This window comes from Podarcis bocagei (genome assembly GCF_964188305.1).
Source record: "Podarcis bocagei genome assembly, chromosome: 3".
Taxonomy (NCBI): domain Eukaryota; kingdom Metazoa; phylum Chordata; class Lepidosauria; order Squamata; family Lacertidae; genus Podarcis; species Podarcis bocagei.
In genome coordinates this window covers 88,919,106-88,946,008 of record NC_138127.1, presented here as the reverse complement: position 1 = coordinate 88,946,008, position 26,903 = coordinate 88,919,106, and the positions used below count along the sequence as shown (strand labels likewise).

General features: G+C 45.6%; 1 long non-coding RNA gene across 1 annotated transcript; it reads right to left on the bottom strand.

Annotated features, from left to right (window-relative positions):
• Positions 1 to 3,226: 3,226 nt before the first annotated feature.
• On the bottom strand, positions 3,227 to 6,640 carry LOC308584291. The gene is made up of 3 exons (XR_014006747.1): positions 6,591 to 6,640; positions 5,286 to 6,044; positions 3,227 to 3,289 (listed from the first exon to the last, which is right to left on the bottom strand). It is a non-coding gene; the product is annotated as an uncharacterized lncRNA (long non-coding RNA).
• Between the last annotated feature and the right edge of the window lie 20,263 nt (positions 6,641 to 26,903).

Below are 26,903 nucleotides of genomic sequence, written 5' to 3'. Positions count from 1 at the left end.
TTGAAGCCATTGGTTTGAGTCCTACCCTCCGGAGCAGGAGAAAACAAGCTTTCTCCAACTACCAAGTGACAACTCTTTAGAGGACTATCATATCTCCTCACAGTCTCCTCTTTTCCAGGTTAAACATACCCAACTCCCTCAATTGTTCCTCATAAAGCTTGGTTTCCAGACGCTTGATCATCTTGGTTACCCTCCTCTGCACACGTTCCAGCTTGCCAACATCCTTCTTATACTGTGGTGCCCAGAATTGGACACAGTACTCCAGGTATGGTCTGAGAGAGAACCCTGTCTGAAATCCTGAAGGGTCTCGGCCAGTTAGTGCAACCAATACTGAGTTAGATGGACCAATGGTCTTGCTTGGTGTGAGGCAGATTCCTATGTTCTTATGACCTTATCCTTAGACTGGGGATGGGAATAATACCAGGAGACAGGTCCAGCATAGTTTCCAGGAGAAACATTTTCCATCCTCCCAACTTTTGACGTCTACCAGAGAACATTGCTTGGTTAATCAACCTTTGTTTACATCTTCTGATCTAGCCATCTGCTACACTTCAGCTGTTGTGAGCTGCTGCCAAGCCTTCTTCTAAGTAGACTTGCATCAATCAGATTCCTTCTAATGCTGCAGCTGAATGCATTCTGCAGAAGGTTAAAGCATTACTCCCACTCTTCATTCTCTCCCATGAACTCAGAAAGACAAATGCTGTCATTTCGATTCAGAATGGCATTCCTGCATTATATCCCTGTATATCAGTCCCAAGTTCACACATTTGTGCCACAGTGCATTCCTCCTCCTTGCCATGCTGAATTCTTTATAATCACATTGCACATGTGAACACGAGAGAATGCTTCTGTGCCATCATGTATCTTCTGGCACCCATTACAAAGCAGTGCTAGGCATATTCTGTTTAGGTCTCTGACACTGCACACCCTGTTGGGTTGTTTTTCCTCATCTTCTTTCAATATCGAATGGAGATTATTAACACAAAGGAAAGGAAAGCATTCTGCCAGTAAACAGAGGGAGAGGGGGAAACAGGTGCGCAACAAGGGTGCCTTAAAGGTATAGGGACCCCTGACCATTAGGTCCAGTCGTGACCGACTCTGGGGTTGCTGACTCTCACTTTATTGGCCAAGGGAGCTGGGGTTTGTCCGCAGACAGCTTCCGGGTCATGTGGCCAGCATGATTTTGCCGCTTCTGGCGAACCAGAGCAGCGCACGGAAACGCCGTTTACCTTCCCACCGGAGCGGTACCTATTTATCTACTTGCACTTTGACGTGCTTTCGAACTGCTAGGTTGGCAGGAGCAGGGACTGAGCAACGGGAGCTCACCCCGTCTCAGGGATTTGAACCGCCGATCTTCTGACTGGCAAGTCCTAGGCTCTGTGGTTTAACCCACAGCGCCACCCACGTCCCCAAGGGTGCCTTGGAAGTGAGCAAAAATGTTTTTAAAATATGCCATTCATTTAAAAGGAAAGATTATATAGCAAATGAGAGGTATACAAAAGGAGAGTTGGAAAGGCACATACTTTATCTGATAGCACAAAGGAAAGACAGTACCCCGCTACATGTGCTGTATGTGCAGAGCACCAGCGAGACTGAATATAGCAGCCAGCCCAGAGATCTTAATATCTGCACCACCAAGAGAGCAGCACTAGGTGGAGAAAGTGGCTGGGAAGGGCAGACTTTGTGCTTGCAGGATCTTCATTGGTTACCCCTGCCTCTGGAACCCCCAGATCCACCAATCACAGTCAAGTGCAAAAGATGTACACTTTGAATCAATAAGGCCTGGAATTTAGGTCAGTCCCACACCACATGCTTAAAGCACATGGCTTCCCCCAAAGATTTTTGGAAACTGAAGTTTACTCTCCACAGTTGCCAGTACCCTTAACAAATGACAGATCCTTTAGGGGAAGCCCCGTGTGTATCTATTAAATGTATGGTGTGGAGGTGACCATGTTGTCATTTTGGAGTACCAGAACTGAATGGAGCTCATACTCCTTCCAAATGAAAATATGCTCCTGATTCCTCCTCCAAACTTTCTTCATTTCATCATAACTGGGGGTGATGAGGGGAATTTGCTGTTGCTCTTGTTAGATGGTTGAGAGTCAGAAATCCCAAGTCACCAACAGATCCCAGTCAACCTTTTGCCTGCCTGCCATATGGCACCACCTAGGTCAGGGGTCAGCAACCTTTTCCAGCAGGGGGCTGGTCCACCGTCCCTCAGACCATGTGGTGGGCCAGACTATATTTTTTGGGGGAAAGTGAACGAATTCCTATGCCCCACAAATAACCCAGAGATGCATTTTAAATAAAAACACACACTCTACTCATGTAAAAACATACTGATTCCCGGACCGTCCATGGGCCAGATTGAGAAGGCGATTGGGCCACATCCGGCCCCCGGGCCTTAGGTTACCTACCCCTGACCTAGATAGTGGAAGGGAAATGAACTAGCTCAGAGGAATCAGGTGATCTGGGGAGCCCTGTTGGTCTTATTTAAGAACTGCCTTAGTTTTGGCTCCCAGTCTGAGCTAATGGTTAACCGAGCCGCTTGCATATCTTGTGCCATGTTGCCTGCTTTTGGACCTTCCGATCTTTGCCTACCTGGCCTGGAATCTGAATGTCAGCCTGTCTTGAATCGCATTGCTTACCTCTGGCCCTCCAGACTCTTTGCTGCTTTTAGATTTGATCTGTCACTGTCCTGGATTATACTCTTTGCCTCTGAAACCCCCACCAGGCCCCAATAATATCCCGAAGAAGCACATTTCTGTACAATGCCCATGTATCCATTATTGAACTGACCAGTGTTCCTCTCCTAGAAATAAACTTTACAAACATTTGGAGCTTATAAATAGAACAGGGCTGATAATGTGGCAAATCCTTTGCCACCCGTAACTTTTGCACATGTTGTGCTGTTGTGCCGCACACCAGAGCACTTGGGTGTGATCCTTGCTCCCTTGCAACTTCTTCCCAGCAGAGAGGAGTGTGCTCCAAATTTGCACTCCCATGAGATGAATGCGGTGGTGCAGGGAGAGAGGTTTCAGAATGGAAAAATCCACGGGGTAGTTCTGGGCCAAGAATCCCCGACTGACAAAACACCATAGCCGAGGCCAACTGTTCCTGTATCATTGTCTTCTAGAACAGGAAAGTAAAAACAACAAATTCCAAGAGAGGCATAATTTGAGACCGGTCCAAACTTTTAATCCCAGCTATTTTTCAGCGAGCGCTCCCTGACTGTAAGGCTTCCCTGGCAGCACATCCACACGCAAACATTTCCTTTAGAAGTCTCCATCTAGACATAAAAGAGGCGTTTTGCCAAAAAGGGAGGTGTGGGGGAGGAAGAAGAAGAAGTTGAAAGTCACTGGCCAAATTAACATTGTGTGATCTTAGCTTTCAAATGACCCCTTCGCTGTATAAACAAGATTATGTAACTGTTCTGATGGAATGTGCAGCCGTTCGGCAGCAGTGCCATCTTGAGGTCGGTAATAAGAGCTTTGCAGAAGAATTCACAACAGAGCACATTCTCATGCTCTTTAGAAATCAGCCATCTAAGCAGAATTTTTAAGAGATGCAGCCCAGTCCTGTGCATGTTTCCTCTGAAGTCATTACACGCTCCCATGTAAACCCTGATCAGATTTTCAGAGCCTTTCCAGGCATCTGTTTTATAGTGCAATCAATGGTCAGCTCTGGCTCATACGCTGCAAAGGGGTTCAGATGCTTCCCTCTGATGTATTACATTTCCTTGAGATTCGAAATGCTGTGCTTTGTCACAGGGCAAACATTTTTTCTCTTCTCCCAGCAAGCAAAGCTATTCACGACTCAGAGTCTCCTATGGAATTTGGTTGTGTGAACACTGTAGGTCCCTATTGGACAGTGCCTGTGTTGTCACAACTTCTGATGATCACAGACTCTCCCCTGTGCCAAATTATAATGTTCTGTGAGCTTATGTCGTTTCTGTCAGGAAACTAGTTTTTTTATAAAAAATTCCAACAGTAGAAATATTAAGCTCTAGCCTGCTATGCCCCTCCCTCCATTCTAATAACATGGAATGGGTTGTAATACCACCAACAGTCCTGCAGAATGGTCTCACCACCAGCATCAGAAACGTGTTAGCTACTGACTACAACAATCACAAGCTTACTCAACCAATTTATCCCCGAGCTGCAGAACTGCCCATCCCATAGCAATCTCAGAATACTGTATCTATTTGGGATGCTTCTTCTTCTTCTTCTGTTTTGTAGTGAGGCAGAACTCAGTCTGGGTTCAGGCCAGACACAGGGTCGCCTGAGGCAAAATAAGGGGTCATGCTGTACGCTGTGACTACAGAGCACCAATGTTGCTTCAGCAGGGACCAGAGTCTTAGCCCTAGATAGTAGCAGCAACAGCAGACGCAAAGATCACTAGTGTCGAAGCAATGATTCTTCAACATCAACTTCGTTGGATTGGTCATGTTATGTGGATGCCTAATTATCGTCTTCCAAAGCAACTACTCTATTCCAAACTTTAAAATGGTAAGCGTAATGTTGGCGGTCAACAAAAGAGGTTCAAAGACTTTCTCAAGGCAAATCTTTAAAAATGTAGAATAAACACCGACAACTGGGAAACACTGGCCTGCAAGCGCTCCAACTAGAGAACAGCCTTTGCCAAAGGCGTCATGGGCTTTGAAAATGCTTGAACTCGGGACGAAAGGGAGAAACGTGCTAAGAGGAAGGCACGCTTGGCAAACCCTCACCATGATCAACTCCCACCTGGAAATCTATGTCACTGTGGAAGGACGTGTGGATCCAGAATTGGCCTCCACAGTCACTTACGGACTCACTGTTAAAACCATGTTTATGGAAGACAATCTTACTTCACTATGAGTGATTGCCAAAGAAGAAGAAGAAGAAGAAGAAGAAGAAGAAATGACTACATTCTAATTGCCACATTGGAATGTGCTGCTTTGATTAAAGGGGCCCATCTCTCTTCCAGTAGTCTCATGCTGCGGTGGAACAGGAGAGCATCTCGTATCACTGGGTCTTCAGTGGAGTCTGCTGAGCCCAAGAACAGAAGTGCCACATTGTATGATTGGAGGGTGACTGGCCCACTATCCTTCTTTTCACCATCTAGGTTTCAAAGTACCTTACAATTATAAAAAAATAAAAATACATTGTGCAAAGTTTAAAGTAGACATTTGAAACCTCAGAAATTTAAGCAAAGAACACCAGAGAAGCATTTATGACGCAAAGGCCTCCTGAAATAACATGGCTTTAACCAGGCACCTAGAACTCAGCAGTGATGGTGCCTACCTGATTTCTAGTGGGAGAAAGTTCCACAGAATTGGGCCCACAACACTGAAGACATGAGTCATACTTCTGGTCCATGGGGGACCACTGATAGCGCTCTCCCAATTGATCTCGGTGATTGACTTGGAACATACAGGGTACGGTTAAGTTATGCTGGGCCTCAGTTATTCAGGGCTTTGACACTGGGCCTTGAACCTGGGTCCAGCAGCAGATGGGAAGCCAGTGCAGTTCTTCTAACACTGGTGCCATGTGTTGGTGGTAATCAGTTCCTTACACAAGTCCAGCTGCAGCATTCTGCAATAGCTGCAGCTTCCAAGGGCAGCCCCACATGCAGCAGTAATCTAGCCTTGAAGTTACCAACATGTGTGCCACTTTGGTCGGGTTATCCCTATCCAGAAAAAAGCCACAGCCAAAGGCCCTCCTAATCAGATGCTACCTGTAGCTCAAGTGACAATGGTAGTTCAAGGAGTACCTCCAAACCAGTGTTTGGACTACGGGTCCTGCTAGCTATGGATGATGGGAGTTGTAGCCCAAAAACAGCTGAACACCCAAGTTTGGGAAACACTGCTCCAAACTATGTGCCTGCTCCTTCAAAGGGAGTACAGCTCCACCCAGGGCAGGCAATGGTCTATCACCTAAATCCAAGAACCACTCAAAGCAGCGCTCCTGGAGCTCCCCTTGCGTGCCTTCTACTTTGGGTTTGAAGTTCTTGTCTCCAGCTGCTGAAGAGGAATCTGATTGCTGGTCCCTGACCCTCCTCACCTGTTGGGAGGAAAGGAGAAAGAGAAGGTTGTCTGTCAAATGCTCCATCCTTCAGCCTGGCGATTGTTCAAGACAATCCAAGCTCTCAGTTTTGTCTGGCCTTAAATATGACCATGGTCCAGCCCGCCAAGATAGGTTGAAGAACTTGTGGCCCTCCAGATGTTGTTGGACTACAGTTCCCATCGTCCATGACCACTGGCTAGGTCTGAGGAGATCCGGAGTCCAACAGTATATGGAGGACTACATGTCTTCCAGCCCTGGCTTGGACCTAGTCCAGCACCTCAAAGCCTTTCAACCTAGCCAAGAACAGGGCAGCATATGGCTACCAATGTCGCTCAATCCTTTTGAGAGGATTTCCTTCCGTTCTTTGAAGTGGTATAGAGCGAGAGCGTCCCAACGTGGGCCTGGGCGATAAAAACCAATTGAGAAAGTGTGTCATCCTTTGGTCTCGGACATCTTCGCTGCCAATTGGATTAAGCCCAGGGAGATAAAGGATGTGATACTTTTGATAACTGGCAGCTCTGTGTTTGGAACCAAGTTGCTCACCTAGCAACTAATCATTCACCTGTATCAAGACCCTTCAGGCTAAGAAAAACCTCCTTCACTTTGCCTTCAAACACCAGACAGATAAGTGGTTACATCACAGTAGGTGATGTAGAGGAGAGGGAAAGGTGACAGAGGACAGTTCAATTACGGTGATAAAGCGATGAGCTGCAATTATGGGAGAGTCAGATTCAAAGTGAGGTTTAAAGAGAGGGTCAAACAGAAACATAGGATTTATCCAGAAATGTGTCCCAGTATATAATAAATCTGACCGCAGGTGCAATTTGATGGCTGCTACTTGTCAGATCAGCCTCTCTTCCTATACAGAAGATGCTAAGAAGTGCTTCTGGCTTCTGGCACTCACGCTCTGAGGAATGAAATCTATAGAGGCATTTGGGTTGCCGCCTCTTTTTTTCATTTTACGGAAGCTACATTGCAAGCTACAATCAACATGAGCATCCTTTCTATGAATATGCAGTGCTACAAAATGATTTAAAGCCAAGGGTGGGGATCCCTGTGGCCCTCCAGATGTTGTTGGACTCCCCAACTCCCATCGTTCCTGGCCATTAGGCATGCTGGCTAGGGCTGATGGAAGCTGGAGTGCCACAGCTTTTTTGCATTCCTGCCTTAGGATCTGAAATTGTAAGCGTGTTCCTTTTCTGTGTAAAACTAAGTGTCCTCACTGCAGATGGAACAGTATGAGCTTTGAACGGGCACCTTGTGGTTGCAGGTTGCTGGAGCGGCCTTGGAGCCTGTTGCTGGAAAGCAAAAGAAACGTTTTCTGCTTAAAACATTTCTCTCCCTGAAAGGCTTCCAACCCAAGGCCCTATCTGCGCCATACCATTAAAGCGCTGCTCTCCTCAAGGGATTAGGGTTCCCAGAGTTACTTGGGAAGAGTGACCCGTTGTTAAATCTCGCTGGGAACTGCAGCTCTGGAAGGGGAATAAGGGTCTCCCCACAACTCTCTGCACCCTTAACTAACTATGGTTTCCCAGGGTTCTTTGGGGGATGACGACATAAGGACTGTTCAAAACAGTACAATAGTGGAAATTACAAGAAACTCCTACTATTGCGGAATGGCAGGCAAAGATGATGGATTTCTCTGAGTTGGCCAGACTGACCTGCAGGATCCGAGACCAGGACAATCAGAAATTTCAGAAAAATTGGAGTAAATTTATTGTATACTTAAATGATAGTCGTAAAAATTTGAAGACATTAGCAGGATTGAAGTAAATCCTACAATGTAGATAAATTGTAAAGAGTCAGAATGCGCGAGTGGATTTGATAGGGGATACCAGCTGGAGGGAAGGTGGAAAGTCGTTAAGCTCAGCGGAGCAAAAAAGGTTTATATGTTGATCAATGTGTTGTTTGAAAAAGTGTGTAAGGAAAAACAATAAAAATTTATTGGCAAAACAGTACGATAGCACTTTGAATGTATAATGCAGATGGGACCTGAGTCAGTATAATCCATCAGTATGATCCATTAGGGGGAATGGGCGCCTTGTTCTGCCCTCAGCCAGCCCCCACATGATTTCCTTCTTGCTTATCACCAGTCAGAGGATTGGGTCCACCTCCACCTTCTCTTGGTCTCCTGCTTTCCACCCTACCCCAAATGGGTACTAGCCACCACTGGTGGATATTGGACAATATCAGTTAGCTCAGCTGGTTAGAGCATGGTGCTGATAACGCCAAGATTGCAGGTTTGATCCCCTATGGGACAGCTGCATATTCCTGTATTGCAGGGGTTTGGGCTCGATGACCTTCAGGGTCCCTTCCAACGCTACAGTTCTATGATTCTGTTATCATATTAATCTTCAGGTAATTTGCAAGCCTGGGAGTTCCAATGTAGGATCAGGCCTAACTGCTTAGGTGATGGCTGGGCACGGAAGGAACAGCAATACCAATTGCCAAAACAGCAGATCATTGATAATCTATGGTGAATGAATGATCCGTTGATTTCAGGAGGACAGGAGGACAAGAAAGACACAGAAGAACTGTGCTGTTCAGATGGCATGGAAGTAGAAACACAATATAAGGAAATTCAGCACTGGGAAGTGGATTTTTTGTTTTTGTTTTTGTTTTGTCCAGCATAGACTAAGTTAATCACAATTAAACAGAAAAGTCTTTGGGGTACTGTAGGAGGCATAGTGCCCTTGCATTAAAATGAATCTCCAAATACATGAGAGTAGAGTACTCATAATATTGCATTGGTGGATCCTCTCCTTGCTTCTGGGCTGCATTTTCCTTTGTACAAGCCTGTAACTGAGATAATTCTGTGTGGTTATAACTTATAAAAATCTCTCTTTAGAAAAGAAAAAAATGTCTCTTTATGTCAAGCAATTTGTGTCAATCAGTTTCAAAATAATAATAATAATAATAATAATAATAATAATAATAATAATAATAATAATAATAATAATTTATACCCCACCCATCTGGCTGGGTTTCCCCAGCCACTCTGGGCGGCTCCCAACAGAATATTAAAAACACGCTAAAACATCAAACATTAAAAACTTCCCTAAACAGGGCTGCCTTCAGATCAATATAAAGGTTACCCATAATGGGGAATTATGCTTGGTAGACAGCAATAGTATGAGTGAGGCTAACAGTTTTCAAGCAGTGTGGATAAAAAAAAGTCAAATGAAAGCTTAAACTCTGAACTAGAAAAATAACCACAATACACCTGAGTCTTATTAATGTCCATCACATCTGGATTAAAATTTCACAAGAACTCTGTTGTGAAAATAAAACAAGAGTGTTGTTAATTCCCCACCCTGTTTCTTTGTTTTGTTTGCTTGCTTAAAGTGGGTTGTAGCCATGGAATTTGTCCTATTAGTGCAAGGATTTCTGCAGCAGAACGTTACCCCTCTGCTTTTCCTGTAAGAGGCAAGCTAAATAGCAGCTATGTCATCTTTCCAACATGAACTATCAACCATGTCTTAGGATTTGTCAACCGTTTCTAGATAAACAACATTTTGACGTTGAAATAGGTTGTACAACTAAGAGCAGTCATTGACCACAACAAGAAAGACATCATTTTCTTCATCTTTGAACATCTCCCCGTCATAACATGGAAGACGGAAACACTTTAGAGCAGGATCTGCTTGAAGATTGGGGCTGACCAGGTAATAGAATGGCAAAACATATCGCTACAGAACAGATCACAATCCTGGCAGACAGAAGTGGGGTGGGAAGTGGAATGCCTGCTGGAACTGAAGACCCTGCAGTGGTCTGTCTCCATGCTTGGCCAAGGACTGCAGTCCTGGGAAAGGTGGACAAAACTTCACACTGATGGCTGGTTTTGACTCCTCAAAAATGTTTACTTCCCTGGCACTTCCAACCCAGAGGTAGCTGTGTTGTACCCCCCTGATTTTCTTCTTTCTCCCTCAAAAGGTGTGTTGTCAGTTCCCAATGTACTTGAGACTTCACCTGCCTGATTGAAAATATGTTTCTGGCAGCTTGATAGTACTTCCAATACTACATTGGCAGGGGGTTGGACTAGATAAGCCTTTGGGTTCCTTCCACGCCTACGATTCTATGATTTCTCCATTTGCATTTTTATACTTTACTTAAGAACCAGAAAGTGGCAAACAATGTTCTTAGAACTCATTCTGATGTGTCTTTGCTGGTGTAGGTGTTCTTGCAGTTGCTCAAATGCTGGTCAGAGAGAACAACAAATGTTTTCTACTGCTGGGTCAGGGGGGATGTCAGGAGGTCAGCAATAACTCACAGGGTGTCAGGGAAGTTCACACTCTTTATTCAAAGAAACAAACAGCTCAGGAGGTCAGGCCTAGTGAGCACAGCAACTCTTCCCAGTAGATCTTACCTCAATGAGGCAGTTGTGAGAACTGAAAGTCCCAATTTTCCCATGGCTCTCTAAGTCTCCTCTTCCTCTGGGCCCTTCCCAAGCAATCTGAGATTGCTCTGACTTGTCTGTTTTTACTTCCCCCTCTTCACACCTCTTCTGGTTGTGGGAGAGAAGTGGGGAGGGGAGCTGGTTGCAGCAAGAGGGGGAAACACCCTAGCTTCTTCAGCAGCTGGATTCATCCCAGTTTCTTGCCCCCCTCCTTTCCAGCCTCCGCTTCTGCCTCTGCTTCTGGACTGCTTTCTGCCACAGACTCTTCCTGCTCACTAAACCCTGTTGCCTCTTCAGCTTATGACACCACCTCATCCCAGCCTGCTCCCTCTGACCACTCACTGTCGTCCCACCACCAACTCCCTGGCTCTGAGCCTTCTTCCCTTTGGGGTTCCCTTGGGAATTCCCAGCTGGTGCCTCCCACCACTCCTCTGCTTCCAGCTAGCCCGTGACGTGATGTAGGTTTCTCTGATGACAGCGGTGGGGAACCTCTCGCCCATGGGACAAATGCAGATCTTCAGGTAGCTCTATCCAGTGCTTGGGATCCTCCCCAGCTCTGTATCTTCCATGGTTGCTTTTGCCAGGCTGGAATGTGTCATTGAATAAAGTCTCTGGCTTACTTGGGACTCAGCTACATTAGTAAAGAAAAAGCATTTGATATGCATTATGGTACTGTATAACAGATGGCACTACGGAGTCCCATCATTCACCAACTTGATTTCCCACTTTGAGGTTTACAATGTGTTTTCCTGAAATGCTTTTTTGATGTGTCTAGATCCAGTCTTGGATGGAAAGTTCCATGCAATGGCATGTAGAAACCTTTCCCATGGCTAGATTAAAAGAAGAGGAGGAGGAGGAGTTTGGATTTGATATCTCGCTTTATCACTACCCTAAGGAGTTTCAAAGCGGCTAACATTCTCCTTTCCCTTCCTCCCCCACAACAAACACTCTGAGAGGTGAGTGGGGCTGAGAGACTTCAGAGAAGTGTGACTAGCCCAAGGTCACCCAGCAGCTGCATGTGGAGGAGCAGGGAATCAAACCCGGTTCCCCAGATTATGAGTCTACCGCTCTTAACCACTACACCACACTGGCTAGCCGACTGTGAAAAGGTAAGAGTGGCATTTGTCTCTCTGTCCACTTTGGGTTCTGACACTACCCATCACTGCTGTGTGTTCCCTAGAATGATGCTTGCCAGGGAATGTGGTCCTCAGCTTGGAAAAGATTCCCCACTTCTCATGTTGTGTATAGTGATTGCATAGGAGGAAAAGCCAGCAACGTTGGAGCAGCCACACAATAAACACTAAACATAAACACTAAACACACAGATCAACACATCTCTAAAGGGGTCTCAGTAATGTCAGATGGATAGGACGTAATTCAAAGACTACTGGCTAGCAAAACTTGTGTGCTTTCTCCTAAGTTTACATCTTTCACTTAGCCCTTATAGCTTAACTATTTCTGAAATGAGTATTACCTTCTTGGGGGGGGGTTTGGCCCTTTCCCAGATGCTTTCCCCTCCTGGGGCCATTTGGAGGGCTCTGCTGGGCACTCACTTGCTACGGGACACACTAAACCTCTTCCCTCAATGTTCTGGTCTCAGTTTTCTTTAACTTACGGAGGTATATAAAGGGGAAAACTTTGGAGCAATTTCTCAGAAAGCAGTAAATCTGCTCCCACCTTCCAGCCTTCTGGCCAATTAGTGTGAAGTTACAAGGAACGGCTGACAAGCTATGAAACGACTAGGGTGATTGACAACTGCCTGGGATGATTGACATGAATTTGGCACTTTTTAAATTAAATTAAAATTGAATTTTAGACATATTATTAGATAACTCGTATTTCATTTTGTCCGTAGCCACCCACCCACCCCCAGGCTTCACATTGACTAGGCACCTCCAGCTGTACCAATCAACCCCAACTCCTAACTTTTACAATTGATGGTTTATAGATCATACATGGTTGAAGTACCAATAAATAGAGAGAAGGGGATTCTGCACCTGGCAAGCAGAAATGCATCCGCTGATGGAACAACTGCATAGCGCGACATTGAATTCCTCCCTCAGGGTGGGAACCTGCGGCTTCCAGGTATTGCTAGACTATTAGATGCAGGTAGGTAGCCGTGTTGGTCTGACGCAGTCGAAATAAATATTTTTTTTTAAAAAAATTGTCCAGTAGCACCTTAGGTGCTGCTAGACTAATGTTATCATTATCATTAAGATGCCCCTTTAATTTCAAGGGGGTGGGAACCAAGGCTGCTCAGAAACAAATGAAAGCCAACAGCAAAATGACAAGTTTAAGACCAATTATAAAAATACAGAGACCTGTAATTAAAATACATGGGGAAACAACTACATTGAAACATCAGTAATTGAAGTATGTAATAAACAAGCCCATGAAAACAGTGCAACATGTGCAATGCAGTTAAAACATCAGTCAGAGCAGGGGGTTCCAATAAGGCGATCAGAGAAATCAGTGTGTCTTCAGCAGCCAACAGAATGCCAATACTGATGGGACTCTTGTATTTTAGCAGGGAGAGCATTTCACAACACTGGTGCCACTAGTAAAAAAGCCAATTCACTTGTCACCACAAGATGATAATCATCAGATCATGGCAAAAGTAAGCAGGATTCCACTCCCATCATTGTTGATCATTGACCACACTGAGTGGACCGGCGGGAGATGGAGTCCACTGGCAGACCACCATAGGCTTTGCACCACTGTTCTAGACTTAGCTCGAGTAACCTATACATTCTCTACATACCCCGTGTGTGTGTGTGTGTGTGTGTGTGTGTGTGTGTGTGTGTATCTCCCTTTTACCTGTTCTTCATTCCCACCCCCACCACTGCATTGGCTTCTCCCCAAAGGCATGATTGTCCCCATTGCATTCCCAGCTAGCTCCATCCATAAACATGTCCCACCAGCTCAGCAGGCTCCGGTATAGAGACATCTGCTGTTGAAAGTACTTCCACGTCCTGCCCTGCTCGACTTTGCCTTGCAAATTCCTCATCCAAACACTTGACCTGGCCTAACCCTCTTCAGCAAGTGAGAGACCGATGAGATCTCAGCCGCAGGTGATGAAGCTAAGCAAATGAAAAAACGATAACAAAACCCAACCGGCATGATTGACGTATCAGTGAGGCGAGTACAATAAACTTGTGGAGAGCTCTGTGTATGCATTCTATTTCCTATTATCCTATCTGGAGATAAGAAAAATAAGCTTAGTCCCGAGGCCAAGGCAGGAATAGGATGAGGGCTGTGTGTACGCACTACTTGATGACCATAATCAAAAAGTATATTATACAAAGGCAGATTACTGCAATAGAAAGGATTTGGATGCTTGTAAGATCTTCCCTCCAGGCAAGGCTGAAGCACAAACCATCCTGGATCTCGCTGCTGCTGCTGCTGCTAGCAGTTATCTTTCTTTTCCTTCAGAGGCTTGGTGCTTCTTGCTAAGCTCTCTTCTGACCCCATACAGCCCTGTTTTCTGGTCCTCACTGTCGGGTTCAACTGAGACTCTATAAGTATTTTGCTTGGCAAAAAAAAGAGAAAGAAATGAGCAAGTCATTGAGTGCATCTTCAGATAAAAGAAGTAGTCAGCTGTGAGCACACTCTGGGATATTTGCTTTAGGAAGTAGTCAGTGGAAAGGGGAGATTTCACGGAAATTGGAAGGGGGTGTGTGAGCTCAGGATTATATAAGAGGGGGCTGAGAACAGGTTAAGAACAGTTTCAGGTTAAGTACAGACCTCCGGAACGAATGAAGTACTCAACCTGAGGTACCACTGTATTCATATGATGGATTACCTAGGAGCAAGGGACATTCCTTTTAGAAAGCAACACTACAATTAAAGCTGCGGTCTCCAAATGATGATCCAGGATCCTTCTATCCCCAAGGCATGACCTCAAGGCATTTGGTACAGTAAGCTTGCTGAAGCGAAGCAGTTCTGGATCCCATGAACACCTAAACAGGGAGGCCACCTTGCAACCCTGCGCAAATTGCCTTGAGTTGCATTATGGGAGAGCAACAGAATATAAAGGAAATAACTGTCCCCAGGCTGACTTCAAGACTTGATGGTGCTAGCTCCCTGGCCTGGCCTTCTCCTCTTCTGCCTACACTCTGGAAACACAGGTCTTAAGTAGCCCCGGGGAAGATGTGGATGAGGCTGCCCAATAGTTATTTCAGGCCCTATGGGAAATGATGGTTATAGGGTCCCTGGCCTGGGCATCCCATATTACTGCAATGTGCTTTGTGTGGGGCTGCCATGAAAGTTCTGCAGCTTGCGTAGAATGCAGAGGTTACGTTGTTAAGTGGAGCTTCCTACTGTGAGCATGTGAAGACCAAGGCTGAAAGAACTGCACTGGCTGCCAATTTGCTGGTAAGTCAAGTTTCAGGTTTGGTTGCTGACTTCTTCTTGTTTAGTCGTTTAGTCATGTCCGACTCTTCATGACCCCCTGGACCAGAGCACGCCAGGCACTCCTGTCTTCCACTGCCTCCCGCAGTTTAGTCAAACTCATGCTAGTAGCTTCAAGAACACTGTCCAACCATCTAGTCCTCTGTCGTCCCCTTCTCCTTGTGCCTTCAATCTTTCCCAACATCAGGGTCTTTTCCAGGGAGTCTTCTCTTCTCATGAGGTGGCCAAAGTATTGGAGCCCCAGCTTCACGATCTGTCCTTCCAGTGAGCACTCAGGGCTGATTTCCTTCAGAATGGATAGGTTTGATCTTCTTGCAGTCCATGGGACTCTCCAGAGTCTCCTCCAGCACCATAATTCAAAAGCATCAATTCTTTGGCGATCAGCTTTCTTTATGGTCCAGCTCTCACTTCCATACATTGCTGACTTATAAAACCCTAAACAACTAACGGGAACAGACTGTACTCATTGGAGGGCATCTGCCAGAGCTAGGTGGACCAATGGTCTGACTAGTTATAAAGAAGCTTCCTATTTGTTTGCTTGTTTAGGTCTTTTTTTTTTAACACCCACCCACCCAAAATGGCTCCCAGTGGCATATATACAATCAGTTAAAGCGATACAGTTCTTGACCACAGGCTTACAACCTAAAAAACATGACACATAAGGGGAAAGGGAGAGCCAACAGCCCATCCAGACCAGCATCCTGTTCTCACAGTGGCTAACCTGGTGCATTGTGGGAAACCCACAAGCAGGACCTACTCCTGTTTTTCCCCAGCAACTGGTATTCAGAAGTGTTACTGCTTTCCATTGTGGAGGCAAAGCCTAGGCATCGTGGCAAGTAAACACCTATAGCCTCCATGAATTTGTCCAGTCATCTGTAAAAGCCATTCTCAACTGTCCTGGTTTTCTGTCCCTGCTGCCCAAAAACCACCAGTCAGCATTCTATAGCCACTGAGCATGTTCAGCCCTCCTTAACAACTGGGGTTTTTCTAAGAGTGTGTGTGTGTGTGTGTGTGTGTGTGTGTGTGTGTGTGTGTGTGTGTGTAATACTACACACCTGCCTCCCTTCTGTCCAAGGGTGGTGATATTGTAGCTACATAAGGATAGGCACTTTGAGAATGAATTCAGCTATTAGAAAATAGGGTGTTCATCACGATTGAGCATTCCAGGAACACTGTCTGAAGCCTTCTCAATTTTACTCCCTTGGTAGTAATTTAACCAATTGGCTTCTTTTTCCTTTGCTGAGGGAGATGAAGTCATTTGGAAAGCAATTAAGCGGCTTTTCTGAATGCCTCAGTTTTCCTGCAGCAAGCAACACAGTATACGGTTGTTTTACATTCCCTACGAAACTGGGACGGGATGGAAAATATGAAATTCATTTAGTATCGTTATCTCAGTTGTGGTAAAATATCGTATTCGGTCAGATTCCCAGGCATACCTTTGTAAGTACCGAGAAGTGACTTGCTCCCCATGCAGCCAATCACCACGGCAGGGACACCTAAAATCTGGAATACACATCATTCTATAAAAGCAAAATGGTCCAACCTCAACTCTTTGTTACGAAATTCGTGCATATGCTTTTCAGACTTGGGAGGCTACTGAGCAGGAAAGTTGATATTGGACAAATCCCTGATTAGACCCTTTGTCATGTTAACTCTCCCCACTGTGCCAGAATTGATTACTCGCATTTGGAGAAAGTCTATTTGAATGGTAAGTCACTTAGCCATATTCTCATTTTCACACATCGTTCAGCATCCTACTGTCTCCCTGCCCATTCTTCCCTCCCTCCTCGCAACAGCGTGCGCAGCATGTTCCCGCCATTGTTCAGCATAGTTTAGAGTGGCGTTAAGAGGAGAACGCCAAGGTAAACAGCTGGAAATAGCTGCACCCGAATCGGTTAGCATAACCCGTGCACACCCAGCTGCGGCACTTGCGCCTCCTGTGCAGCAAGTAAAAGGGGGGGGGGAGAGAGGCATTAGCAGCACTTCAATCAAAGAAATGAACTAATTGCTACAAACAAGGTTAGGGCCCGAGCGTGAGCACCTTTTTCTGAAAGTGAAGCTATCTGAATAGAAGGGTACTTAGCACCTTGCAGCATATAGCTCTTAATGAGGTTTAAATATCCCTCCCTCACAATAATAAGCAAACAAACACACTTCACCATGCTCATTAATATGGCAAAACTGAACACCAAATGAGAACACTAAAACCAGATTCAAAATATTTATTCTTAAGATTGTGCTGTTTTGATTTGGTATTCAAACCAGCAAAGTCTTTTATTTCAGCTGTCTAGGCTCTAGAGCACGGTTTCCCCAAACTTGGGCATTCAGCTGTTTTTGGACTACAACTCCCATGATCCCTAGCTAGCAGAACTAATGGACAGGGATGATGGGAATTGTAGAACAAAAACAGCCAAACACCCAAGTTTGGGGAACCCTGCTCTAGAACCCTGTTTTTTAACCTTGGGCATCCAGATGTTGTTGGGCTACAGCTTCCATCATCCCAAACTATTGGCTAAGCTGTCTGTGGATGGTGGGAGCTGTGGTCCAACAATACCTGGGGACACAAGAACAACGCCTGCTCCCAAAGCAACACATATATAGCATCTTCTCAGGAACTACAGCCACCTGTGGTAAGCAATATAATTGCAGCCTCCCATGAACTGCTCACCTTGGCTCCATCTTGTTGACACCCATCTGTCTCAGGATACGATGGAGTGCACCTCCAGGGGTGAAGTCAGACTGCTGTATTAGCAGCACCAAAGTGACCTCCCCTGGGAGCAAGCCTGGGCAATGTGTATGTGTTAGGATTCTTGCCCCGTGTTTGCAGTCATGGGATTGTTTTAGCACATGATGGTGTGTGTTTTCATTCCACATAGTGGGAAGTGATGGAGACAGGATGTTTTGTATTAGTGTGTTCTGTGATGTAGGACGTTTGTTCCTTTGTTCTCTCTCTTTGCTGTCTGGAGATTCTGGGCTACCCAGATGACAAGACTCCCCTCTTGGCCTCGCTGATGTGGTTCAAAGGAAAGCTTGGTTGCAGGAGTTGCTAGAAGGAGGTGTACAAGTCGCCATCTAACCGCCTTGGGGACTCCACTCCAAATTTGTGTAGCATTTACTACTTAGCATTTTCATCTCCCGGAGGCAGAAGAGGTTTAACATCAGAGTATTCTTTCTCTTAGGCAGGCTACCTTCCCGGGATGACGAGCCTCCTCTGTCCCTTACTTCTCTCTACAGCATGGAGGGCTGCAAAACTACAGCCTCCTTGGAAATACATTCCCACTCTGGGAGCCAGTTCCATAGTCCAACTATGCGTTGCATGAAGAAGTGTTTTCCTTTATCTGTCTCCAGTCTTCCAGCCTTCAGCTTCATTGGATTTCCACGAGTTCTAGTCTTATGAGAGAAGGAGAGGCACTTTTCTTTGTCCACTTTCTCTGTGCCTTGTGCAATTTTATAAACTTATACCAGTCCACTTCTTACAGAAGGATGGAAGCATTTGGCCTCCCTGCCCACACTAGGCCTTGATTACCAGAAAACCCAGTGGACAAGGCTGTGACAAGATAAACTCCAGCCTATTTCATCCAACCAGGCCTTCTGTGCATTGAGATTTTGAAGATCTACAAAAACTAGAATTTCCTTCCAGCAGGCTCATCCTTGTTCCCACCATGGTCAACTGCAAGTTTTCAACTGGCTTTGTCTGGGCTGTCCTTTTTTACTTCTTGACAATCAGTGTTTTCAGTTGAAAGTGACATTGCCTTTCCCTCGTCTCCAAGTAAAGCATCAGCACGTATCATTTGCATGCAGAGAGAGGAAGCAAAGCTGCTGTCAACTGCTCCTAGTCCCTGCCAAAAACAGATGTTGGGTGTTACTGCTAATGTGCTGTCTTCTTCAGCACGACGTCCACGTCCCACAATCTGTGTTTAAAAGGAGCTGGGGTGAAAAGATGGTTGGGGACATGAGCTTGAATGCATGGCATATGACAGGGAGCAATTTGAATGCAGAATAAAACTGAGGTGAGAGTTCTAAATGTCAGGTTGCCTAAATCACCCATATAATGGGTGAAACGATGATATTCTACATGGAGGAAACTGGTGATTGGTTCATTGGGGCTGAAATCCTCTGCACAGTTTCCTTGGAGCCAGTCCCACTGAACAGAGTGGAACTTACTTCCAAGTCAACCTTGACTGCGTTTTCACCCTTGAAACATATACTGAGGAAGTCAAAAGAGACTGCTCATTTCCACTTCCTCTTTAAATTTTATGTGCTTTTTAAGGCTCAGATTAATTCTACTGGAACTTGACCTTTATCCAGAACCCTTGAAAAAGTAAATTGTGTGCGCACATGCTTGCTCTGTGTGGTAGTGAACTAAACTGAGAAAGGGAGGACAGAAGTGACCAAAGCTAGCAGCTCCCACGGCATTCAATCAACAATCTAAATGCACGAGCTTAAAAGCGGTGAGTGACCCTGGTGTAACTCAACACTCAAATAAATCACACCACCACCACAAAGGGAGACTGTCACTCAGATAACAGAGCATAAGGCACAAGCTATATCTCCTGGCCCCATGCCATGCACACTTAAATCTCACAAGGTCATACACTGGCAGTGGGGAAAGAACCCTCTGCACAAAACAGCTTGGCATCACAAAACGCATGGGAACCTGAGCACATTGCTAACACCTCTGTGCCTCGAATCCTAACAGATACCTCTCCTTGAAAGTTAGAAGGGACTCTTGGGGCCATCTAGCTCAACCCCCTGCAATGCAGTTTTTCCCTATGTTCAGTGACTTTATAAACTGGATCTGGTCCCACAGGTGGAGAAACAAGTTTTTGCAGGTGTTTCCCCATAACACAACTATTTGAATGAACTCTGAAAAATTCCCAGGGACTGCCTATTGCACCGTCCTGTTCAAGTTGTAAGCCTTAATGCACCTAAAACACTGTGTTTGAATGCATTGCATTTAAAATGCTGCAAAGAGGATGTTTACCTTAGGCAAGAGATTCCATGCTGGCAAAAGCATCAGCAGGGCCAGCCCAAGGATTGGTGGACCCCAAAATGGTGCCTCATTCCTTGCCAGAGAAGTAAGGGTGCAGGAAGACCTACAACAGGAATAAGGGGGCGGGGAGGAACATCATCATTGCGATCGGCTGCATCTGTGGATCTTGCTCCCTGAGGTGTTGACCTCATCTTGCTTCACGGATGGGCCTGATGAACTGGGGTGTTAGGGGCTGTTAGGGGAGGGAGAGTACCTCTGGTGGGGACACATCATGCCCCTTCTGGGGTAGTTTGTCTATCTTTGGTCCCCACCCTACACTTAGCCCTCACCTGTGACTCCAAGAAACTGCCAGCATGCAACAGAGGCCACACCTGGGAAACGGCTTCGACCAGCTGGCTAAACCAGGTGTGGGTAGCCAATGGGTCTTAAACCCTCAGTGAGTTAAGGACTTCCCCCACATGCGAAGACAGGCTCCAGTGGATTGAGCAGACAAGACCAATAGAGGGTCCAATGGCCAAGAAGGTGGTTTCTGCACGTGCTGTAGAGGGAAATGAGAGGCGGATGGGGCTCGTCAACCTGGGAAGGTGGCCCATCCAGGAGAAGCGAAAACTCTGATCTTCAACCTCCACTGCCTTGCGCCTATACTCATTCGTGAGAAAGGCTTTGGGAGTAAACTCTGATGAATAATCCGTATCCCCTGTCTTACAGGATATCTTCGGGGGAAGTAAGGCTGAGGAGTAAACCCTATGCAAATCCAGAGCGTAGTCCCTAAGACAGTTGGATAGCGCCTTGTACGCCTCCTTCCCGCAACTCCTGCAGCCAAGTTGGAGAGCCACTTCAGAGGAGGTGAGGTTGTGGGCTTCATGCTCCCATCACACGTGCGGTGGCTGGAGCCCAGCCCCTGCGTGATTGGGGGAATCCCCGGCTGCATCACCCCTTGGCCAGGCTCTGGGGGCATGGCCTGCCCTATTTAACGCAGGCGCGGCCGGGGATCTCCCTCTTTTCCCGCCTACCAGCTGTTGGAAGCACCATCACCTGCCCCACATATTGAAGGGTAGTCTGATAAAGGATTCCGGGGGGAGTGGCCCTGTCCAAAGCCTATGGAGGTGAGGGCCTAAGGCACGCCCCCGAGCAGTGACCCCGGGGGAGTTCCTAGTTGATATGCATCAGCAGGACTCCCCCTACTGGTGGTTAACCTTTCCCGGACTTCAAGCGGACAGGCTGAAGCAAGATATAGTTGGTTAGGACTAATGCCTAAGCCAATACCGCTCATTACCTGTAACCAATAAAGTTGTGGCCTTATTTAGCCCATTAACCTTAATAATTGTGTCATGTGTCTTTATTTCCACTTGGGGGGGGCGGGAACTCGCCATGCAACCAAATGTATTGCTCTGCTTTCCTCTGTGATTCCTTCACATCAGCGAAACCAAGGATTGCCATCTGGGCAGAAGAGACTTGCATTCTGGACAGTTCACTGCGGTGCTGCAAATGCAGCAAAAACCTGACAAGCTCATCGTCAAGGAGCTGCAGAGCTCTCACAGAAGGAAACTGAAACACGAGAAGGCAGTGTGTGTGTTTTGTTGGGGATGGCTAGTAACAGCAGCATTGCATAGTAGCTCTGGCAATGATGAACAAGCTTAGAATCTCCCTCTGGGACCAGCAAGGGGAAAGTTTACTGAACTCCATAAAGGACTAAATAAAGTTCAATGCTTTTTCTTTTCTTTTTTGCAATGTGCTACTTTGGTGATTTGTAACATTTATCTTATTGTACCCAGTGTTTTAGGGACGCGGGTGGCACTGTGGATTAAACCACAGAGCCTAGGACTTCCCGATCAGAAGGTCGGCGGTTCGAATCCCCGCAACGGGGTGAGCTCCCCATTGCTCACCTGCTCCTGCCAACCTAGCAGTTAGAAAGCACATCAAAGTGCAAGTAGATAAATAGGTACCACTCCGGCGGGAAGGTTAACCACGCTTCCGTGCACTGCTCTGGTTCGCCAGAAGCGGCTTAGTCATGCTGGCCACATGACCCGGAAGCTGTATACCGGCTCCCTAGGCCAATAAAGCGAGATGAGTGCCACAACCCCAGAGTCGGCCACGACTGGACCTAATGGTCAGGGGTCCCTTTACCTTTTACCCAGTGTTTTAAGACTGCTTTGCAGTAAAGCTTTAAAACTAATTCTGCTGCTGGAGAGACTTCACGTCTACCAAAGGTCCATGAAGTTATGTTGTAAATAGATCCTTTTAGAGAGTATGGTTTATTTCTAGGTCCTTCTGTAGAAACATTTTGTCTTGTAGTGAATGGCTTCCCATTGGTTAAGAAATCCAAATCATGAAGTTCAACATTTGAACATTTCTACCCTCTTCAAGCTTTGGGAAAATAGCCACAAAATAAAGGAGGCAGGTAGGGACCTTGAGGGAGAAATCCCATCTAGAATTTGCAATCCTATCAGAGCAGGAGCAATGAGCCCCTTTAACACTGACAGCATGAATCAGTTACTTTTTTATAGAAAGAAATTGAATAGTAAAGACTTAATACATGCACAGCCCAAAATAATTAATGCTCAGGTCTGATTGTCAATTAAAAAATGCATGGCATTTCACATTAAATCATTGAGTATAATTAAGTCATCATTTGAACACAGCCATAATTTTTCTGCATGATGTTATATATAGCTCTGTAGACTATATTGCTCCCAATGAATCATAGTGCCTGTTTGTAAATATTGGGGAAGTGTGCCTAAAAGTGAATATATTGAGGAAAAGAAAATACAAAAATTCATTATATGAGGAGAAACTGCTTGCAAAAATGTGTATTATTATTATTAATAATAATAATAATAATAATAATAATAATAATACCACAGCCATGTGGCTGGGTTTCAGCTCCCAGCAGAATAGTAAAAACACAATAAAACATTTAAAACTTCCCTAAACAGTGCTGCCTTCAGATATCTTCTAAAAGTCAGATAGTTGCTTATTTCCTTGACATCGGAAGGGAGGGCGTTCCACAGGGAGGGTGCCACTGCCAAGAAGGCCCTGTGCCTGGTTTAAAAAACTGTATATAAAAATATGCTTATTAGGAGAAATTAAATTAAACAAAACTAAAATGAATTCAGTAGGGTTCATTTCTGAATAAATAGGGTTAGAACTGTGCTGCAATACATTAATAGCCTTATAAAACCATTTTTACAAGGTCACTTAAACAAACAATCTAAAATCAGGCGCTCCAAGCAAGTCTCACTCAATTAAATAAAAGGCAGGTTTATCTCACCTCCAGAATTCAAAGGCATTCCTGAACAGGAAGATCATCACAAGTCTGCTGAGTGCCAGATCTCAGTCGGCTACATAAGTCTTCCTTGAAAGACACATGGCCAGAAGTGGGAAGGCCCTTGATCTGATTGCCACTGGGGTTGCCTCCGACAGTGGAGACATGGAGAGCACAGACTGCGTAAGAGCCGGTGGTGAATACATGAGAGAAAGCACTTTCATATACATTGAAACCCAGTTTGTTAGGGCACAGGTGGGAAACCTATTTGTCCGGTGGCTACATTCTATTGTGGGGTACATGCTGCTGGTGGCCGGGCCAAAGCCAACAGTGGATGTGGCCAGAGCCAAATGTAGGAAAGACCATCCCCTTTTCTCTCTGGCTGTGTATACACTATGCCTTTAAAGCATATCTGAAGCACAATTGTTCCCTCAAAGAATACTGGGCCCTGTAGTTTATCCCTCACAGAGTTACAATTCCCAGCAACTGTTAACAAGCTGTAAGTGGGATAACCAGCCTTATATAACCAGCCTGCTTAAGTGTAATTAATGCAGGAAGGGGTTAAGATCATAGAGTAAGCTGTCCTGCCAGGCTTAGCTCACCTTGGGAGGTACTAGGTAAATCTCCTAGAGCAAAATATATATATAGGAGACTTAGTCAGGTCAGAATCGAGTATATACTTCCAGAGTTACTGCTAAAAGCATTACTTCTGGTAAATTAGCCACCATAGCTGCGAGAGGGCTGTGAATATTTATGTCCCAGGCTTTGTAGACTTGTCTATCCATGTACTATCAGAAACCAAAGGGACACATTGGTTGCCAGATGTGAAATATATTGGCATTATTTTCAGCTCTCCTACCCCACTGTTACGCTGACTGTCAGTGGCTGCCCCTGGTCTCAGAGGCAGAGGTCTTTCACATTAGCTGTTCCTTTTAACTGGAGTTGCCAAGGAAGAAGAAGAAGAAGAAGAAGAAGAAGAAGAAGAAGAAGAAGAAGAAGAAGAAGAAGAAGAAGATATTATTTATACCCTGCCCATCTGGCTGGGTTTCCCCAGCCACTCTGAGTGGCTTCCAACAAAATATTAAAATACAGTAGTCCATCAGACATTAAAAGCTTCCCTAAACAGGGCTGCCTTCAGATGTCTTCTAAAAGTCTGGTAGTTCTTGTTCTCTTTGACATCTGGTGGGAGGGCGTTCCACAGGGCGGGTGCCACTACCGAGAAGGCCCTCTGCCTGGTTCCCTGTAACCTCACTTATCGCAGCGAAGGAACCACCAGAAGGCCCTCGGAGATGGACCTCAGTGTCTAGGCTGAATGATGGGGGTGGAGATGCTCCTTCAGGTATACAGGACCAAGGCCGTTTAGGGCTTTAAAGGTCAGCACCAACACTTTGAATTGTGCTCAGAATCAAGCCTACTGCACTCTGCACATGCTCTATGGCTAGTGTCACAAATCTGCATGTTTAGGCAGCTGCCAAGACCCCACATCTTGAGAGGGTGCACTTGTGGTGACCCCTGACTAGCTGCTACACCTTTGCGTGACTAGCAGCTGCCTCTCTGTCTACACAAACACACCTCTGTTTCTCTGTATAACAAACTGGTGGCTGGAAAACTAAAAATAAGCACACCTGCAGTAGATAAAATTGAAAAATATAAAGAGCATTGACATGCAGTTATAAATCTCGCTTCCTACCTGGTCAGCAGGGGGACTGAAAACCTGATACTGTACAAGTGCATTTAAAACTGCATTTCTGTCTTTCACATATGCTCACACCAAGAGTGGTGAGACACTCAAAAGTGCTTTGAAGTGGCACTTGTGAAATCCGCCTTGGGTTCTGCATACAGCGGTGTTACTTGACAACTCACAGGCCTCTCTGAATGATGCAAACTTGAACGCTTGTAACCAGTGCAACCTTGAGCCCAAATCTGAGCTGGAACACCACATTTACAGCCGGCCCTAAAACGGTATCAAAGGATAAGAAAATGATGGCGCATTAATCAGAAATGTGCTGACTTCTGTAATTTGGAGGGCAAGTCTGCCATCCAGTGGCGGGAAAAAACTAGCAAGGGCAATGGGGAGACTTGGCCGTCTAATCTTTCCTTGTTATTTGACGGCGGCATTACCCCTATGAATGTGCCCTTGAACTTTCATATCCCATCTTCTGCATTATTAGATTATGTATTTGAAATACTTGCACTTGTCACCTGTTCTTGTTTCTTATCCTATTGCATTGCGAACAACAACATAGTACTGGCTAAGAACATAGGAGGCTGCCTTATGCTGAGTGAGACCATTGCCCCATATCAGTATTGTCTAACACTGACTGGTAGCAGCACTCGAGGGTTTCAGGCAGGGGACGCCCTCAGCCATCCCTGGAGGGGATGAATCTGGGATTGAATCTGGGACTCCAGGCATGCAAGGAGTCCTGACAGTAAGAGCTGTTCGACAGTGGAATTTGCTGCCAAGGAGTGTGGTGGAGTCTCCTTCTTTGGAGGTCTTTAAGCAGAGGCTTGACAACCATATGTCAGGAGTGCTCTGATGGTGTTTCCTGCTTGGCAGGGGGTTGGACTCGATGGCCCTTGTGGTCTCTTCCAACTCTATGATTCTATGATTCTATGATTCTATGATTCAATGCTAGTGAGCAACAGCCCTTCCCTGAAGTAGTCTGTAAGTATAAGCAGTAAATAAACATTCGCTCAATGTTGAAAATCAGTATTGTTGTTGCTGTTTTGATCCCATCTTTTCTGTAAGGAGCTCAAAGTGGTGTACATGGTTCTCTTCCTCCTCATTTAGTCCCTGTGAAATAGGGTTGGCTGGGAGGCCCTATGGATAGGATAGCTCAGTAGGCAGAGCATGAAACTCGTAATCTCAGGGTCGTGGGTCCGAGCCCCATGTTGGGCAAAAAAACCCCTACATTGCAGGGGGTTAGACGAAATTAGCCTTGTGGTCCCTTCCAACTCTACAATTCTATAATTCTATGATGGGCCCAAGACCACCACATAAGCTTCGTGGCTGAGAGGAAGAATATAGTTTTTAGTGGAAGTCGAATTGCAGATGAATGGAAACAGTGGTGCAGGCTGGTAATAAACTGGTAATAAACACATCCCAAACTGACATGAATGGTAAAATAAAAGAATGACTTGTCTAAGCCTATTAAGTTCATCTCGTTTTGACTGCAGAAGGCAAAGGGCGGTGGTGGTGATTGTTTTAATGCAGGAGCAATTTGTCTTTCAAAGCCTGTAAAATCGATATACCTCTGTTTTTACCACCTCTGTGGCAATAACACAAAGCTGTCTTGATTTTGGTATGTGAAAAGATTCTCCCCAGAATGTGGGCACCCCTCGCCCCCCCCTAAAAACCCCAGCAACCAGGACTTCAGCTTTTTGTTTGTGATGGTTCCTAAACCACTCCTGGGAGTGGAACATAATTCGAGGCTTCAGGTTGTATGCAACGCAACTTTCTTTACCAACCCCCACCCCCTTCCTGGAATAATAAGCTACAAGGACAACTACAGTAAATGAAATACTAGCTGCCATTCTTGGCAGAGGAGCTCAAACTCCAAGTGGATTGAGGTTTTGTGTATACGTCTCTCAGCAGTTGCCTCTTTCTGAGTTCGGTCTTTTCAATGAGCCTGAATTCCGTGGCCATGCTAGAGTTTCAGAGCAATTGGCAAAACTACTTGCAGCAAACATAATTCCAAAGACAGCTACAGCAGGATGGCTCTTTGAAGAGGAGATCTCCTGTAGGCAGTCGGTTTGCAGGCTGTAGTGTACAGGACTGGGGGAACCTGTAAA